This window comes from Caloenas nicobarica, chromosome Z, assembly GCF_036013445.1.
Source record: "Caloenas nicobarica isolate bCalNic1 chromosome Z, bCalNic1.hap1, whole genome shotgun sequence".
Classification (NCBI taxonomy): domain Eukaryota; kingdom Metazoa; phylum Chordata; class Aves; order Columbiformes; family Columbidae; genus Caloenas; species Caloenas nicobarica.
The window spans coordinates 12766743-12786912 of NC_088284.1; positions in this window are offsets into that span (position 1 = coordinate 12766743).

Below are 20170 nucleotides of genomic sequence, written 5' to 3' on the forward strand. Positions count from 1 at the left end.
GGGGAAGCAAACAAACTAAATCAAAAAACACACAAAAAAATCCCAAACAAACAAACAACAACAAAAAAAAACACAACAAAAAAAACCCCACAGTCATTACAGTAATTTAAATGTGAATCTAAGCAGACTGTTTTGGTGTGGAAGCAAGCCGTGTGTGGTGTTAAGTCAGCTTTGCTTCTTCGGTGCTCTTTAGTACTGTGTTATTTTAGCACCTCCGAAATGAGTTGTGGTTGATCATTATTAATTGAGCATTCTTACTTGAGAAGACCATGAGCAGAGCTCGAACTAGAGGACCTCCTGAGATCCTTCCCCATCTGGATTTTTCTGTGATCCTTTGGTCTTAGTATGAGTTATTTCTATTAAAAGATGGAGAATTAGAAGGACAGAAGGAAAGGAACAAACGGTTGTTGATATCTGATTCAGCAACAAAAACGTTTGAACTGGAATTAGAGGGCATGAACTGAAATTAGAGGGCAACTGGACACTCAGAGGAGATCAGAGTTGGTGAACAGAAAAGAAAGTGGCAAGTGACAAGTACGTGAAGGACTTCAGCCAGGGGGACTCTCCAGGGCAGGGCTCATGGCACGGCTATCTTCACATGAGAAAGTATGGATGCCAAGCCCAGGCTGACGTGTACACGGCAGTTGAGGGAACACTCGAGCCACTGGACGCAACACACACTCTCCCTCATATGACCCCAACACTGCCTTCTTACTTAGGCTGGGCCTGGACCTGCTTCTGGGGCCAAATTGAAACCCATGTCCCTTTGTCATCAGCCAAAACTCCTCAGCAGAAAACAGGCTGGGTTTTACCACTACTCCTCTAATTCTGAGTGGCAATTTTTTGACCAATGGAGCAAGAATTTTGATCTGCTGAGTGACATAATTTACATTTTGGCATTGGCAACAGGGATCTGCCATCTGCAGGTTCCTTTTCGGGCCCTGTCATAAACCTGCTTAGTTACTCAGACTGCTCCTGGACTCAGTTTACCCCACTTAAAATGCATTTTATATGGGACTACAAATTCAAATGGACATAATTAGACTTAATTACTGTCAGTCACACTGCTGAACTCTTCAAATAAAAAATATGAAGCGTCTGTAAAGTAAAGGTACAGTAACAAATAGCTTCACGATCTTTAGATAGTCCGTCTTTAGTAGAGCTGCAGGGAAAATGTAAGAATGATAATAAATACATCATAAACATTAAAGAGCCATAAAATAGCCACATATAGATCCAATAAAACCTAATACAGAAATAATTCAAGCTGGGCTGAAAAGCAAATACCTTCCCCTCCTGAAATCTGCAGTACTTCGGGATCCCAGGAAAACGGGTTGATACTGCAACTGTGCTGAGTGTATATTGAGACAGACACTTTCTTTGAAGGTCGTACTGCCATGATATTTTCAAAAGCCCTTTGAGTAGTCATGTATCATACCAAATTTTCTTTTATAACTGAAGTAGTCCACTGGAATTCTTTGATATTACCAGGTCCTACTTGAGACCAAAAAGAACAGCGCATCTCAAAGAAATAGAGGTTGCACCATTTAGAGCTGAAACTACACTGACAAAATGTTTTTTCCACTCTTAAAACTATCTTTGCTATGGTTACAACTTCAAAATCTCAGAGGTTCGCTTAAGCTTTGGGATGAGCATATTTTATGGCAAAATAGACTCCATGCCAGGAAGCTCCAAATTTCAGAAGAGTCCCAGTTTAGCATTTTGGTAGCACTGTAAAAATGTACCTTTGACTGAAAGTAAGTATATCAAGTTCTGAGAGTTATTTTCCTCAGTCATCACAGTGAGGAGGCAGAAGAGACACACTAGTTAGAATGGCTTTTCCTTAAGCCCTTGATAGATTTATAATCATGTGCAAGGTTACTTCATGAAGGGATTTTGCTGACTATGTTTGCCAAGCTTTTCAGTTTCTGCCAAGATGCCCCACGTACAATTCAGGAGAAGTGGAGATGCAAGTCTGCCCAAGGCTCCCCGACACGAGCGGCACTGGGGCTCCAAGCCAGCTCCTCCACAGAGGCTGGAGGAGCTCTGGGTTGCTCTGGTTTGCTGGGGCTGCCACAGATCTGAGGCATTTTTCTCCTACTGAGGTGCTGGTGAGTGCAGTGCTGACACTGGGAGCATGAAGGTGCATGATCAAAGTCCCTTTTCTATGTCCACCACCACCCCAGAAGTTCACTGACTTATGGTGAGGGGAAATGCAGAGTCCTTTCCATTCCTTCCACCAAATGACCTGCGCAGTGCACAGGCTACTGATACCCTCAGTAGTCTCCTTAACCATGCACAGCTCAGGCATAATCATCTCCAACTGTGGTTCACATGAATCTTAGTGGTTTGAAAGTATTTATGGCATGGGTGATATTCTTTTCTTATTTCCACAAAGGAAATCAAACATATTTCCAAGCATTGCTATTCAGACGAAATAGACTTCACAGTTGTCAACAGCTGTCTCCTGAATTAGTTCAGACCTACCACCCTGTCAAAGTCCAAAATCTTCTGGATCCTGTGTGACAAAGGAGGCTACAAATCTTCAAGCTTTGCATTTATTTTATGTAAAGGCAAATAATATGGTAGCCATTTTAGAAGCATATATAAAAATCTCAAGTGAACTTCATCAAGAATCAGCTGAGGTGTTTGGGGTGAAATGTGCACAGAGCCTTAATTTATTATGCCAGAGGAAGAAAGCAACTAAGGTATAGAAGAATGTAATCTTTCTTTAAATATTATTCCTGGGAATACTTTTATCACCAAATGTTCAGCTTCAAATTGAATTATATATTTTCATCGCAGGTCCACATTCCTGGGACTTGGTTCTAAGATGAAATTGTTTATACAGACAAAAAGTAGTTGATTTTATGGCATGGCATGGAAAAAAATGAGATTTTCATTCTGACTCTTCTCAACACAAGCTGCCCTAAGCCAGCCTCCCATATCTGGCACATAAGGCCCTTCTCAGTGTGATGGATTAAGGGTAGTTGCTGCAATGCCTTATCAGCACAATGGAAAAAAAGGAAGCCAGTCCTGGCAGGTATGGCGTACAGTGTAGCTTCTCCCAAGGAATCAAAATGAACAAGTCATGGTCTGCTTGAGACATACACCAGTTTGAAACATCATCATTAAAGGTATCCTAGCTTTTAAAAAACTAGCAGAACGTGAAGGATAGGACTCCCATTTGGGCCACAAACTTCCCTCAAAATGTTTGCTGTCTCATTTATGTCTCCCTGCCCTCACCTCCTTGTGTGCAGAAGGGTGGTAGTGGAATGAAGGTGTTACAGAGGATGAATGGAAAGAAGCTGCTTGCAAAACAGGGCTTGGACACTTGCATGGAGTGGTCTGCTGGGATCCACAGAGTTTGAGGCTCCCCATGTGAGCGGTCAGAAAAGGCACAGAAAAGGGAGCGGCTGTGGCAAACCACCTGTCCTGACTCCACTCATAGTGCTGGCTGACAGAGCATACAAAGCAGCTGGAAAATCTTGCCACATTTTATTGATAAATCAACAGTGAGCCTTGTTTTCAGCTATAAAAGCAATGTGGCCAAAAAGATAATTTCTTTCAGAAGCCAAGCAGTGACTGAGACGGCCCCTCCTGGATCACCAGAAGCATTTCAGAGCAACTGTTCTTACCTGAGCTAGGGCAATGACTATTTAAGCAATTCTGAGACATAGTTCCTACGAAAATGCCATTTATTTTGCAATTTCCAGCAAGTTCAGGTGTTCACTGTGGTCATACAGTGCAGCTTGCAGGTTTGTTCCAACCCACAGTTCTGTTGGCTTTCATTAGGTAACATTCAATTTGAGTCAAGGCTTCTGCAATTTTTACCAATACACATGTTTAACTGAAGGGGCTTATGGCAGGCTGTGAACACTGTGAACTTGAGTACATTACAAACAAAAATAGAACTGAACCAAAACTTCAGATTTGATCCAAACCTCACAGCAGGAGCCTTTCCATGTAACAGTTTGGGGAAAAAAAAAAAAAAAAAAAAAAAAACAGAAAAAGGAAAAAAAAAAAAAGCAAGAGACTTAGTTATACACACTTCTGAACTTCTGAAAACACTCGTTTAAAAATACTGAATCCAAACTTTGCAGCTTGCATCCATGTCTAACGAGACAAAGTCTGGACTTGAAATGAAGTACATAAAAGAACACAGCACTGCACCATTTTTACACTGATTTCCTTAGATGGTTTGTAGGATTACAGTGCAGGAAATTCGCTGTAATTTGTTTGACAATTTCTGTCCACCCAGCAAAATGCAATTTATGAGCTATTTCTGTAGGAAAAAAAAATAATAATAATAATTAATAGCTTCTTTTTGGGGTATATTAATTGGCTGAAGGCAGCGGGGCGGGGAAGAAAAAAGGCTTTTCTTCCACTAAATTATTTTAAGATCACAGTTTTAAGCAGTGTCAGGAGAAGAATGGAAGGATGGAATACAGAGCATTCAGTAGTGTGCAGATTATTCAAAAAAATGAAAACGTTTACAAGACACAGTATAAAGAATCTATTGCATAATTCAGTTACAGACTTGTTATTGTGAAGGTACTCTAGTGTCATAAAAAGCTACATATGAGTTTTGAATACCAACCAAGATTCTGCAGGTCAGCTAATTAACATATGTAATGAAGATCTCATACCTCGTGTGACTTTGTTACACCAAAAGTTAGTAATCCTGGAGTTTAACAAAACTGAAACAAAATTACAGATAACCTTATGGTCGTGTTAAAGTCTGTGAGTGTATGTGTCTGTATAAAGAAATACTTAGGAAACTTCATCAGTCATCATTTCTGATGTACTGAGTTAAACGTACAAGTGTCTTGGTTTACTTTGTCAGAAGAAAACAAGCAACCGAAGTATGGAAGAATGTAATCCTTCTCTAAATATTATTCCTGGGAGTACTTTTATCACCAAATATTCTGCTTCAAATTGAATTATATATTTTCATCGCAGGTCCACATTCCTGGGGCTTGGTTCTAAAATGAAATTGTTTATACAGTCAAAAAATAGTTGATTTTATAGCATGGCAGAGAAAGATTCAGGATTGTGTTTCTGACTTTTGTCCCCATAACCTCCCTGAGTCAATCTTTTACAGCCTGCATATAAAGTGTTATGCAGTGTGGCGCAAATACAGAGTAATACATGCATTGCCTATCAAATACAAGCACAGAATTCGTTTCCCTTTTTTGAATAAACGATGTCTTGTATAGTGTAGATCTTATAACTACAATGAGTCTCAGTCTGAAATCTGGGAGGAACTTCATCTGAATTTCAAGGGAAAAATTCACATAGTAACCCCTAGACATGCTTACATAACCATACAGAGGTGTCAAAAAACCTGCATCTTCGAAACAGAAACTCTTTGCTGTCCCTGTGTGCTCCTCTGCAGCTATTCTACTCTATTAGGAAGACAACCCTACCCTGCGCAGATCACAGCATTGAAAGTCAACATGATGTCTAAGTCTGGATGCATCAGAAAATTATTGCTCCAGCAAGTTCAAAAAGCGAATATGACCACCAAGAGATAATTTCGTTTGAATTCCTGTGATTACAGGTGAGCCCTTTGTGTACATCACCCTGTTTCCCTACAGATTACTACATTAGGGTTCCCTCTCCCAAAAAGGACCTTCCCGCTGCCTCATTTGCTTCACTGCAGGCAGACAGAGCTCAGTTTGGAACCTGTCACTGTTTATCACACTAGGACTCTCACTAAGCGAAGAAGGTCATTGCATCTTTGCATACATCTCAGCATTTTTATGGTCTCATCCCAATAGGATCCTGTGGCCAAAAAGACACTTGAGCTGGCACAAATTCAATGTATGCATCGGATGGCAACCAGAGAGCTCAGTGCCATCAACAGTCAAGAAAAGTCCCAGGTTCTGGTTCTTCCTCTCTATTTCTGTCTATCTGCATGGACTGAGAGCAGGGCCTTACCAAATGGCCAGCTGGAGACAGCCCTACGTGAAGCTCCTCACAGAGGCTTTGGCATTAGAAACCCAGAAAGAGGTGACTGGGAACATCTGGTTGGTTTACGAAGATGTGTGTGCTGTTGGAAAGTCACAGACAGTACAGATGGAGAAGGACTAGTTGATGGATCTTCAGAATGATTCTTTGCTTTGATGAGATAACTTCTTTGACTTGCTGTTAACATCCACAGTGTTTGCAGTGTGAGTTGGCCAGGGTGGTGAAGTTCAACGGTCCTTGAAAGACATTAAATTGCACCTCTGTGATGCTATATTGTCTTGCATAGAGAGAGCCAAAAGACGGTAAGTGAGGTAAGACTGAGCAAGGGAAGCTGCGCAGCAGGCGTGCATACCTCTTAACCAGGGCAATTTGTGTTGAAGCCCCTCCACACATGCTCTTTGCAGTTCTGGTTTGGACCAGCTTTGTTGTGATTCCCTGGACCAAGTGTCCTAAGTACTTCTATGCTTTGCAGCTGCCCAGAGGACCAGACATTTGGTCTGACCCTGCTTCCCTCACAAGGGATTGGAGAGAGCTTGTTGAGTTCATGCAGCTGGACCTTGAGGTTGATTTCTTACAGAAAAATCTAGTTCATTTTCACAGGAACTGCTCTGTAAATCTAACCTAAGTGAGGTAAGTGGGGAAAATTAGAGGATTTGAGGCTAAACCACATTAAAATGCTGACATAGCAACTATGGAGTAAGAATACAGAGTGCTATGTATCACCATCATGATTGCACATGTAACCTGCAAGTAGATTGCACTTTGTCTTTTAAAATGGTTCGTATGTTCTTGCTTAGTGTTCTGATATCTCCCGTGGTGGAAAGAGGGTAAAACCACATTCAGCACTCTTCTTTTCTCAGACTCTTGTGTTACTTGTGGTCTTGTGTTACTGCCTGTCCCTCCTGAACACAGTAAATGAAAAAACAGTCACAGGCAATCCGGAACGTTGCAGACATTTTGCATTAAATAAGGGATAAACACTGTAAAAAGCTGAACAAATTCATACTGAAAAGCAAATGAAAATGTGTGAGGATTCAAAGGAAAGAATTGAAAATGTGACTTTGATGGCACGCTATCTGCTGAAATACATGCTCTTAATCACTTCAGGGATTAAAGGAAAAATTCTACCCACAAGGATTCAGAATCTATTTCTGAACTAAAACTTGGTGATTCTCTTGGGAAAACCACAAGTACCATTTTTACTAATTGTTTCCTCCTACTATTGGAGGGACAACGGTAGTAGAAAAGTGAGAGAAGAGCTTGTGTGCATACGGCATTTCCCAAGAAGTCAGTTCCCTTCCCCAGGGAGTGGCCGGAGTATTGCAAGCTGTCACTTTACCTTCTCCAGGAGCTCCCTTCATCTCCACAGTTCCAATACCTTGTCCTATTGATTTTGCCTGGTCAGTCAAAAACAATGAAAGGGAAGAAGTTATTGTTTTTATTGTAAAATGCCTCATTTTTGTGTGTCTAAAATGGAAGACATGAGATGGAACAGATTGTTCTTAAGACATTTTGCATTTTCTTGTGCTTTTTCCATTATCATTTTTATAGCTGAGATTTGTATGAGGATTCACAGTGAGTCATTTTATGAGGCAGATCTGTACCATCTGCACTAAAGAGTTTCCTATCACTCTAGACATTACGTATCTCGTTATGGCAGCCTGGACCCTGTAGGGAAATTGCCAAGCCAGGTCACATGCCAGTGGGCCATCACTCATCCAAAAAAGGCGGGCAAAATCTGGATACAATTAGGTTCAACCCTTGGTTCTGGATAACATGTCCCTGTGGCTACAAATTCTTTCCTGCCAGCCCCCCACAGGGCTCAAAAGGAGTCCCAGGATGGTCTGTGCTTGACCAGAGAGAAGAGGCCCTGGCCTCTCTCTTTCCTTCTCACCCTTTTTCAATCTTTCTCTCTTTTTTGTAAGGAACAATGTGGTTTTGTATCATGTCATGCTGGTAGTAAGCACAGCTGCTGCTCTAAGGGTTTACAAAAGCAATATAGTTAAGTGCCAAAATGTTTGGTTTTCTTTAAATAATAATAATAATAATAATAATTAGAAAAATACATTAACCTAAGCCCCTAATTTGCAAAAGGAAAAAATTTACTGAGAGTACTGTTTAAGTAGAAATGAGCCAGAATACACATAACGTAAATGTGACTACAGTATTACACCCAGAGCTCTGTTTAACAGTGCGGGGGGGGGTGGGGGGTGGAAATGAAATGCATTCAGGTACAATCTTTCTCCTGCAGTATAATCTGGTTACAACAAAGTAGCTGTTGTGTGGTAGATTCCAGCCTCACAGCAGATCACATGAGGTTCATGAGGTCTTTCTCCAGCAGAAGCAAAAACTTTCACTTTGGAAGATGATCTGAAACTGTTTATTAATCAGAGTACATATGCCAATTCAGAAAACAGGACAAACCATTGGGAGTTCGCTACCCTTTTTATTTACTAGCCAAGACTTGAGTTCAGTCTTTCCCGCTTGCTCTTGACAATTTCAGTCAGAGGTACACCAGTGTCAGGATTGCAGATTTCTGCTGGCAGACAGTGTCTTCTGCTGGAGCAGGAGCATGGGACATTGAGTTGATACTCTTGGGTCAACTCAGAAAATGCTTTCACATGAATTTCAATGTGAAACTCCTCTTAAATACGATATTTTAATTTTAGCCCAGTGTCCATTCTTTGAGTGTGTCTTAGTGCAACTAAAATCAGTGTGGCTTCTGGGAATGCAAGTCATAGCAGCATTCATCCCTTCCTAGACAGTCACATCAACAGATCTGTGAGTTTTGAGTTCAGCGGATGCATCCTGCAAACCTCAGGGCTGTTAGATAATTCCTCATCAAAGGCACACGCTTCACCTCTGTCAGACAGGCCAGAACAGGAAGTTTTTCATTGCAAACAGTTATTTTCATGATCATTGCAAAGACTGTTGTCATGATAGAGTAACTGAAAGTGGTCTTACTGCAGAGGGGAAAGTACCCTCTTTCCTGAGATGACTTATTTCTCACCTGGCCTTAATCTAGTTATGACATGGGAGCAGAAACAAAGTACCATCACCTACAAATTGGCAGCTGAAAGGTCTTTTCTATTATGACAGTCTTCTCAAAAAATAGTCTTGAAAGACCGTGTCTGTACTATTTGTGATGGCATCAAACGAAACAACATTAATTTAGTAAAGAGAAATGCAAATGACACTTTATATTCAGAGGCACCTACATTCATGGAAGGTTCTGCTTCATAGCTTTTGTGAATTTAAGGCAAAAAGAACACTTGTTTGTAAAGTTTATGCTTGTTTGCACTGCACAGTAAATTTTCATAAGTGCTGGAGAGTCAGTGTAATGGGAGTGAGGCAATGGGTTTAGGAATGTACTTATTGTGATCCTGAGGACAAAGCAAAGCTGTCTGAGATTCAAGGTGCTTTGGTGTCAGTGGAAGGTTTCTGTTACATCTGCATTGTTCTTTCAAGGAACAATATAATGAACCAACTCAGAAGTCTGGAAAGATGTTGCACACAGCTGGAGAGATTCATTGCCATTTCTGAGCATGGTTACCTCTGATCCAGCTGGAAAAAAGAAACCATTTCTCTGTTACCTGCAAGCTGCTACATAAATTAGTCAACCGGGGAACACTGCAGGGCCCAGTGCTTTGGTTCAAATTTGCTTCCAAGCATGTGCTGTCGGGTTACAGCCTTGTGTAAAAAGGCTCATACAGCACTGACTCCTGGATCATCTGAACTCAACTATGTCAGCATGTATCCAAAACAATCTGCTGAGACTGCTGTGTTCAGCAACTTGCCCTGAAAAGCACTTGCTGTGGCCAGCACTACTCATAACTCACTTGTTAGCTGGCCAGTTAAGTGCATATGGTTTGTGCAAAGAATGCTGCTGGCCTCAGGCCTCTGTCCTCAGGGTCAGTTTCACCTGTGGGATCACAAGATAATTAACAAAACCTGGAGGACCACGGGGCTACTATGGCCTGAACTAAACTTGTCCCTACTGCTTGGCTCATTAGCTCCCTCCTCAAATCTGGCAGGCAGAAGAAACATGCAGCAACCAAGTCATAAATTGGTGCCAACACCACCCAGCTGATTTGGCATAGCAAAATTAAGAATAGCTGCACCAGAATACTTCTCATCCCTGGAGGCACACGACATACCTGCCAGGAAGCAAGTGAATAAGACTATGTTAGTCGTGGGAACTCTCAAATGTAGGACAAAAAATTGAATGGATTGTAAAAGAGGAAAGCAGAGTAACTTCACAAGAAAGGAACAGGTATAGAGAAAACTGCAAAAGGCATGAAAAAATAGAGATGCAAGAGGAAAGATAAGAAAAAGAAGAAAGGAAATACATACATAGAAAAACATACAAAGAAAAAAAGGTGCATAGAAGGAAATGGAAGTGAGAAAGAGGAGCTTGTATTTAATTGTATTTTTATCTGGTATACAGTAAATGGCACTTCAGATTTGCTGCTATCATTGTTTCTTTTCCTAATATTGGTTGTTGACCTGAAGAAATTCTTAGTAACATATCACAACTCCCTTGTACTTCATGCTTGTCCCAGTGAGCTTCCAGAAAAGCTGTCTCTGGATTTTGAACAAAAGGAGATGGTGATTTACATCTAGATTATTTTTGCTAAAGAAAGCAGGAAGAAGAAAAATGCTATCAGGTGAGGCTGGCCTTGTCCAAAAAGCTAGGCTGGGTCAAGGCAAGGCCCAAAGCCTGTAAGAACTAGAGTAAGGAGAGCATGGGATGGGGAGAAAGCAAGTCAAAAGCTCTCTGCTTGTTGGGGTCATAAAGTAACATATTACTGCAGGATTCATGGTGGAAGGGAAGGCAGCTAAAGGAAGGAAGGAAGCTAAAGCAGCAAGAGGCTTGCATGACCAAAACTTCGCTCAGTGAAAATCTAATCAAAGCTGGGACACATGTCATTTCTTCTGTAAGTCTGGGCTCTACCAGCCAGGACTTTTACAGAAGCAGCTGCAGGAAACTGGACAGGTTTTCATCTAGTATTATCAGTTTCTGATAAACTTTGATTCTTGTTTACATGTGCTTCTGCAATTTCATCTTTCAGGTGATATTTCAGCGCTGCTGACTTCTTTTGTTTTAAATAGTAAGACAAAAGAAAAAGACAGAAACTGCAAAAGCTTAGGAAAAAATAACTACTGAAACCATTAATTCACAAAATATCTCTAGTTGAACCCAGTCCTTTTTTTATCCCAAATCAGTTTGTCCATCCATAAGGTTAATGGTATGTGGAGAGGAGAGTGAGAGAAGAAACTTTTCTTTTGTGTGTACCTCAGATTAGCAGAATGAGGTAATTTATCTTCAGAAAAGAAACATAAAGACTACGCTTTGCAGGTGCCGTGCTGTAATACCTCCCAAAACCAGACTTTTCACTGTACTATTTCCTTGTCTTTTTGTGGCCATCTTTCTCCTCTTCCTCTCACTTTGCATATGCTGAAAGACCCTAATTAGCCCAACCTGCCTTGTAAACACAAGTATAAATAATACCTTTTAAAACTGACTCAAGAAGTATTGCCTGTCATCTTTTCCACAGTAAGTGCATTGCTTTTGTACACATTGGACCTTTGGGGGTAGAAAATGAGAGATCCCAGGGAGAAGCCTAACAGGAGACCTACGGTTTTTGGTTTAATAATTGCTCAACAACTAAAGTATAATTACCAAAGCTCAGGGAGATAATCATAAACAGAGCTGCTATCAGATTAAGTGAGACACTTCCCATATGTCTGCACTTCTTTTATATGCACGTGTAAGCAGAGGGAGAGGAGCAGGGAGCATTCATGTCAAGTGATAAATACCAGGCCCTGGGGCTTCTTGGAAAACAAATGGGATCATTTTGGAGAACCTAACTATCATTATTACGATTATTTATTATTAAAAGCTATGCAGTAAGAAAAAGCAGCATCAGGTGATTATTGCTATGTACATAGAGAACTTTCAGCATTTAATGTAAAATATTCCCTCATGTCAAACTAATAATCACCCTTTCAAAATTATGCCGTAGAGAGTCATATGTATGGAGTGTTGAGTATAAATCTTTGATTCCCTGTTGTAATGTGCAAAGTGTCGCCTCTCACATGAAGGCTGCTGCTGCAGGGCTTTGTGGCAGCTGAAAAGCACATGCTGTGCTTCCCCTGCCTTCTCCCTCTCCTCTCCTTACAGTTTTTCAAAGTCTCTCTTGATAAATGTCTTCAGAAAAATATTTTATGAGGTGCTTACCTATAAAAATATATCTTTCAAGGCCATGTACACAATGAGGCCTTAAACACTAACCACACACAAGAAACACTGTTCATTTGGTCCAGCATGTAGATGGGAGGAAATCAAAAGCCATCAGACCTTGGTCAGAGCCAAGGTGGAACCTATTAGCAGTTTGTTGTAACTTGACGTTATTCACCTGCTGTGGGAGAGAAGAGAAGCCCCCCATGGAAGATGTCCTTTTATTTGAATGAGTGTTCGTGCCTCAAAATGTAGAGTCTGAAAACACCAGAGTGTGTGATCAAAGACATGGGACAGCTTCCGTATGAGGAAAAACTAAATATGCTCAGACTCCTTGGTGGAAAGGAGGGAATGCTGAAGGGAATATATGGCCCAGGTCTGAAAATAAAGGCCATGAATGTTTGAAGAAATGGTTGGGGAACCATTATTCATTTTTTTTTGCATAGCACAGGAACAAGCTACCAGGTTTAAAGCAAACAAAGTATTTTTTCAGCCAGCACATAATTATGCTGTAGACCTCACTGTCACAACACATAGTAAGGATGAGGAATAGAAGTGCATTCAAAGAGCAGAAGGAGGTTGCACTAGCTATATGCCTGTGCATTTGTACTTCAGTGAAACAGTAGCAGGCAGTTTTTGGGTGGGGAATTGCTATCAGGTCATCATGATCACAATGAATGAATCTCAAATCTCATAGCTGCCACTTTCACCTGTGCAGTACTTCTTAATAACTTGCAGAGGCATAAGTTCAAGTATGACGCTCAGGAAAAAACTTTACTTTTGAATCCCTGAGATGTGTTTCTCCTGTATTTCACATTTCCAAAATATCATGGCCACTATAGTCCCATTTCAGGAGCAGCTCATTACAGTTGCTTGTTTTTATAAAGTATTTTCCATTATTTTCAGTGTGCTTGCCATATCACACTGGAAGGTAAACAACCTGTGATTGCCTGAAAGAAACTGCATTTACTGTTACAGCTCTTTAATTCAAAAGAAAGTTTCAAGATGTGTTACTTTCAAAAGAAATCAGCTATCAAAGAAAACTAACAATATGTACCTTTCATTCTCACTTTTCAATATATTATGAATATTCTCTTAAGTCCTGAGGTTTTGTTTTCTGCAATAAAAATATTACATGTTTTCCCTCTCAGTGTACCACAATTCATGTGCTAGACTGACTCACAAAATTGTAAACTGTGGCACACTTACAGCTTGACTCAAAGTAGCAGCTCAGTTTGTCATTTTACGTGAAATTATTCCAGCTACATAAAACAAAGAAACATCAGTGCATGAAGAAGCAAATGTTGTATCTGTTCCTGTTTCACAGTACAGTCAGCAAGAAAATATTATCAATATGGCATATTCCTAAATGTAGCTGATTCCATACAGCCACTGTCCTTTTCACTGAGATCTGTGAGGCTGCAAATTGCTGAGACAGTGCTGCATTGCTTGTTTCAGTTGTTCTTTATGTTAAAAGAAATAAAATGACAATACCAAAGAAAACAGCCACAGAAGATAGATGAAAACAGGGCTGCCAAGGTGCTATTCCATCTTACACTATCTACAGGAAGGCCTTTACGCTCTTGGTTTAGACAGGAATACAATTCCAGGCAGGGAGGTACCAGTGAGGTCTAGGATTTGACATGCTGTAGGTGCCTGAGTTTGATTTTGCTCTTTTTAAGGTGTCTACAGTGAGTTTGATTTTTGCAGATCATAAGAGGAAGAGTAGCAATGGAATGATGTTGGATTTCCTTTGAAATACTTGTAGTTTGTACTTTAAAGAAGTTCATTTATTCCAATACAAACTTGCTTTAGCTTTGAAGACTACGTAAGACACTGGTTTGCTGTAGCCAAGAACCATTTGTCCATTGCATTCGTGACTTATCTGGGGGCTTTTTTTCATTTCAAGTTTTTTATATTAGTGAGAACACAGGAACAAATAACTTCACGCTTTCCATGAAGATTTCCCAGTACCTGTGCTTCTTGAGAGACACCAATTTGTGCCTCTGCTTTGGGTAAGCCACATTAGCTGGAGTAACGCCTGAGGGAAGCACGTTTCCTTCACACGCACAGCAGTGGCACTTCACGTGTCTCATCACAGGGGCACTGGGTCGCTGCAGTAAATGGCTGCTTCTTGCCCAGCTTCTTCACCCGTACCTTCCTTTACAGAACTATGTCAGACTTGCTCCGCAGTCGTCTCTTTTCCTGTCAGACACACAAAGTGTAGCAGGGAGCAGACAAGGACTTAGGCAGCAGAGTTAAGACTCCCTCTTGGTCTTCTCTATCCCTTTTTCATGTACTTCTGTCCAAGCATTGTTTTATGCAGCAGTCTTACCAGCCAGATGCTTCCCTAGCACATCCCGTACTCTGTCCCAGAAAAACACATCATATTCTTTCAGTTGTCCCATGGACTAATATCCCGTGTGCCTTTCACTACCAAAACTTGCAGTTTGCCTTCAGGGTCATCCTGTGCCATGTTAGAGGAATTAACTGGATCATTCCAAAGTTCTTCCCAGTTCTAGCTGTCTCCCAAGACTGTACACTCAATGGAAAAAGTCCTTTTTTTTTCTTTCTGTGCTTGTACAGATATATGTGTATCTTGTAGAGCTTAATATTAGATCAAGTTTTAAGTGTTACATATGTTATTTTTGTGTGCTGATAGTAGAAAATTTAGGATCATCCAAGCAAAATCAGAGCAGACTGCACCTTGCTTCTGGCAATCCTCAGGCTTCAAAAGAAAGTGAAAAACAACAGGAAATCATGTGATGCATCTACTAATTCAAGTAATAACACCGGTGGCAGAAAGTTACCTTCCTGCCCCTCCATATCTGCCCGGACACCTAGCTTTCAGTTATTTCTATGTAAGACTGCAGAGCTACAATTGTTACTACGCAGTGTAATATAACAAGTGTCTTTTTAAATTTGCCAAGTGTGTGTACAGTTGCAAGTACACATAGGGTAGCTCCTTTTCATTTTTGCACACTAATCTATTGTACAAATGTTTAAACACAGCATGGAAACCCTTGCTGATAAATGCATGGAAGAAATATCACCTGTAGACAATGACTCATGTCTGCTTCATGCGTTTCTGCCCCACATTCTACCATACATTTGTGAGGGGAGAAGCTATCATATGGATTAAGTTAGTAACACTCATCCTCACATTTTCAGAGAGCGCTTACCCTTAAATCATATCTCTTTGGCCCTGACAGGCTTTCACACCTAGTCTTATTTCATGCTGGAACTTTCCAGGGACGCATTAGTCGTGCTTCACAAATCACCATGTTTGCTCATGAATGAAACACCCTAAGCAAGCATTACTTAAATCCATGAAGGAACTGGGAGCATTTTACTCTTCTGTTGGTGTTGATCTAAAGAGCCTATCTCCTTTAGGCTTCTACCATATGTTTTAGTCTTAAAACAAGTATCTTAATAAGGCAGTCACAGAAGATTTTGATTAGTGTGAGGTTCCTGTGATATCTTTATCTCCTAATATCTTTCCTCTACATTTATCTGCAGGCATTTTTTTTTAATTTAAGGGATACTAATTACAGATCATAATACGGGTTTTTTTAGCCAATTGCTTTCTTATTTTGGTTGACTAAAAATTTGTCTCCTCTCTCCAGTTTACTATGTTAATATCTAATATAGAAAAACACATAAGTAGCGAGTGTCTCTTCTGTACGAATAGAGTGTAACTCACCTGATATCAAAGATCAGACATGTAAGACTATATCTAAATAGTGTAAACTAAACTACCCCTCTGAAAAAAAGTCTTTTCTGATTCAAAGTATGAAGTTTTTAATCTGGAAATGAACTCTGAAATAAACTCTGAAAATGGCAGAAAATCAAGGAAAGAAGTATCAGAGATGATAAAGTCTCCTGCAGAAGGACAGGACAGCTTATTTCACCTCAGATAGGCTACTACCATGCCAGTGACCATACGATTTTCGAAACACTTTTGGCTGTAATGTTGTTGGCCTTCAAAGAGCTGAGTTCCAGGAAAGCATCAGCCAGCCTGACTGCTGGCTTTATAATGCAGGTGGAATAAACCCAGGCAGCACAAATTATCAGGTACACAAAGTAATGTTCTCAGGTAATAACTCAGCAGAGCATGAGACAAGAACCAGGCTGAAGCAAGTCTTACCAGCTCCATGAACACTGAAATTAATAGTGTTAGAAGCAAATTTGGCCAGGAGCACATTTATTCCAACTCATTGTGTTTGACTGCCTTTTCCAGAAGACAAGGCTTCTGAAGTCTGCAGAAGCAGTGCACATCAATGGTATTCTAATAGGGACAGGCATGGATTTTATGTAACCTGAATCATTTATTGGAAACAGAGAGTCCCGCCATGAGGTAGCACATCGTGACGTAAGGGAATGCCATACAGCCACATCATAACAGGAGAACCCAGGCTGACTTGAACTAATTTTGCCAGTTTCTTCTACAGCTTCCAAGATGTCTGTGCAGAAAAGTGTTTTATTTCTGAGGAGTACAGCCTGTATTCCTCAGTGTGGCACGGTGCATCAGCTAGCTGGTGTGGATACAAGCTTCCTACACAAGTGTACAAGGTCTTTTAAGCTCCCTCTGTTCTTGGAGGAGAAAGACAAATACCTCAAGAGGGCAGTAAATCTCATCTGAAGAAAAGCGATCTCTGGAGCTGCTTATCTACTAACCATAAAGGCTGAGTGGACTATCAACTTACAATAGGTGGCTATGTTTTAGACAGCAAAACATTAAATTCATTTGGTGTGTGTCCCGTTGTGCACCCAGGTAACACAGAAGGGCAAAAAGGCTGTTTCCATGTGAGTGTCCACATCCTGGCTTCTGCACCCAGACAAGGACGACTTGAAGGCAGACAATGATTTGGCCTTCCAAGGAAGCCAGATCTCGCCACTTTCTTGTGAAATTACCCTGTGTCTGAAGACAAGATAGAGCACAAAACTATAAGGAAACTGTGCAAAACCAGAGAGCTCAATCTCTAAGAGAGCTCTAAGAGAGCTAAATAAGTTCCCTGATATTTAAAAATGGTCAGGTAGGTGAATTTTAGCAACTGAAATTCTCTCGTTTAATGTGACAGAAGGAAGAAGTATGTTCACTGCACTGGATAAATAATAGTTCTTTTCAAGCCTACAGACATCTTTAGTCTTATCTATTGAAATAGAACAGCTCATGTGCCTAAAACGAAGCCTACGAGTTAGGAGGCACATCATCACCATGGTCTCAATGGTGTTAAGCTGAGAAAACAGGACACATATGCAGTAACCAGTTCAGTAAAATAAATTATGAAGAAGAGAGAACAAATCAGTGTCACTTCATCGAGAAGCCTGGATGTTGCAGAAATATGTTTGGGGCTGTTTGGTGTGTAAACTGCATAGTCATTGTGAACTAACATACAACATAGCTTTCTGTCTAGCCCTAAACACGTTCTTTGTCACCGTAACAAAAGCCACAGCTGTAAACAGTTTATGGTGCAATTGCTTGATCAACAGCCATCAGAATAAAAGTAAGATGAGCCCATCTTTGTTGCCTCAACAGCCTTCACCTCTGCTACAAAAATTCTTTTTAACTGGCTGCAGATGGGCTTCTTCACAAGTGTTTCTAATTCAGCTAAACATCTTGATAGGAAATGTCATAAATTACATGTATGAGACTGTCAGTAGAATTTTCAGCAGACATAACATGAGTTCGTATGGAAATAAAATGAGAACTTTGGACAAATTTCTGAGCCTATAAATGTTCAACTTCACCTACAATCCCACTCACAAAGACACCTGGGAAATCATTGATGATCCTAGATAACGTGTAATTGGTGGGAGAGAGAGACTCATAGGCTGTAATTTCCCTACACTTTGGACTGTAATCTTCCTACATTTTCCACAAGTAATTCCCCTTACACATTTCAGAAGTGATAAAATGTATCACAAATGAGCTATTTTGTACATATCCAGGATAGTCATCTGCGAGTGGGGAAAAAAGAAAGAAAAAATCTCTTTGCACTTTGATATTTATTTCCAGATATATTTATTTCTCTGGTAGGCATTTGAGACCTGGGCACTGAACAGACGCATGCATGTATTTAGCAATATATATGTGAGTACCACCGTTGATCTCAGCAGGACTACCTTTTGTCTGAAGTCAGTGAAGCTACTCATGTCTGAAATTGGGAAAGTAAATTAAACCCTTTCAGGATCAGGATTACAGCAAATATTTTTTTCATTCAACAGTGATGAATGAAAAAATATTATTTTCAGAACTAGTATTTTCTTTCCTTGATACTTTTTGTTTTATCAATAAGGCTATCTCTGTTCAGACACTAATTCTGCTCTATTTTTCTCACAGTTGTGAAATTCCATATTGGATTTTTTGTAAAACTGGTATCTTGTTTTCACTGCAAAGTCTGCTAACTTCAAAGTATTGTATGCTACCATGTAGCCACATTTTAGAGGTGTTGACTGGTTTCCTGAGCAGTTACGTATATCTACTGCATGTGGTTCTTTTCTATTTTATGGGATTCATATGCCACACAACTCACTTTTATGCCTCTGGTTCTTCATTAAGGAGTGTGATTAACATCTATCATTGTCAAATTTGCATTGAAATAGAAACCATTGCTTTGAAGCATCACAGAGTTGAACTCCATGTTCTGGAACTGATGTGATTCTACACACACCACTCATCCTAACATGGTTTCAGGTTAAGGCCAGTTGCTGTGTATCTATAACTCACTGTTTTATCTACCCTTTTGACCTCTCTGGAGTGCTCCTTCAAATCTCCTCTCTTTGCTTCATCTTGTTGGTCAGCTAAGCATTCTCTGTAAGTGCAGCTGGACTTCACCCAGTGCTGATTTCCTTTCTCAGATCACATAAACAACAATAAATTTAGGAACAACTAAGCAACACGCTTTAGTCAAAGTGTTTCTTATATTAAATAGGAGGAATGAGATTGAAGAAAAAAAGAGGTTATAAAACAACAAGAATTTGCATTCATGTCCATCTTAAACTAAGACGGAATACACAAGGAAAAGCCTGAATTCTTCAGACTGCGAAGAAATGTAAGAAGCAATTCCTCAATAGTCCTATGCATAGAATGGGTTGGGTCTGCTGTCTGTTGTTCTTGCCACATCTTAGTTCTCGAAAAATTCACATTTGGTGATAGTCAAAGAAGCAGGATTTCCTCAAATAATAGCTCATATGTGGCCATTTACACTTCAGAAGTGCTTAACTCCAAGGTATCCTGCCTCCATTTGGTATCACTAAGATTTTCTGCTCATTCTACCAGCAACCAGCAATTAAGTACACATATTCAATTACCAATCATTCCAGTAACCCAAACACAAGTCAATACTAACAAAGTAAGCAATATAGTCCAAATATATGTTTATGTATATACATTTACATACATCTTTCTGTGGATTCTAATACCAATTCTGATTTCCTGTACTTCCTTTCCAGTCAGAAGCTTCCTTTTCCTTTGTTCACAGAGAAAATACCATCAACCACATAATAAACTTGTGATGGCATGCTTGAAGAGTGGCTGAGAGTGTACGCCCTAAAACCACAGATAGATTGCACTAGATCCACTGCTGTGAAATTGCTGAACCAGATACCAGCCATAGAAATGTCTTCACTTCACAAGAAAAGAGTCAGGCTAACGTTTTCTTGCCAGTCTGGAAATACTCAGCTTGAACTGTTACTTTCAGAGCTCTAACTTTGTCTCCTGGCAAACGGCATTCAGAGAGATCCCAAATTGTTTCCTATAATTGGCTTATTTAAAAAAAAAATATCTTGAGAAATGTTATCTAATCCATTTCTATTTCCAGTTTAGTTCTTCCAAATGGTTACTGAAACAAGTAGCTTTAGGCAGAAAGCAAATACAGTGAAGACAGTTGAATCCGTAGAAACAAGTCAAGGAAACAGTTTTTAGCCTGTTTCCTGAAGAAATGTACTTGTACC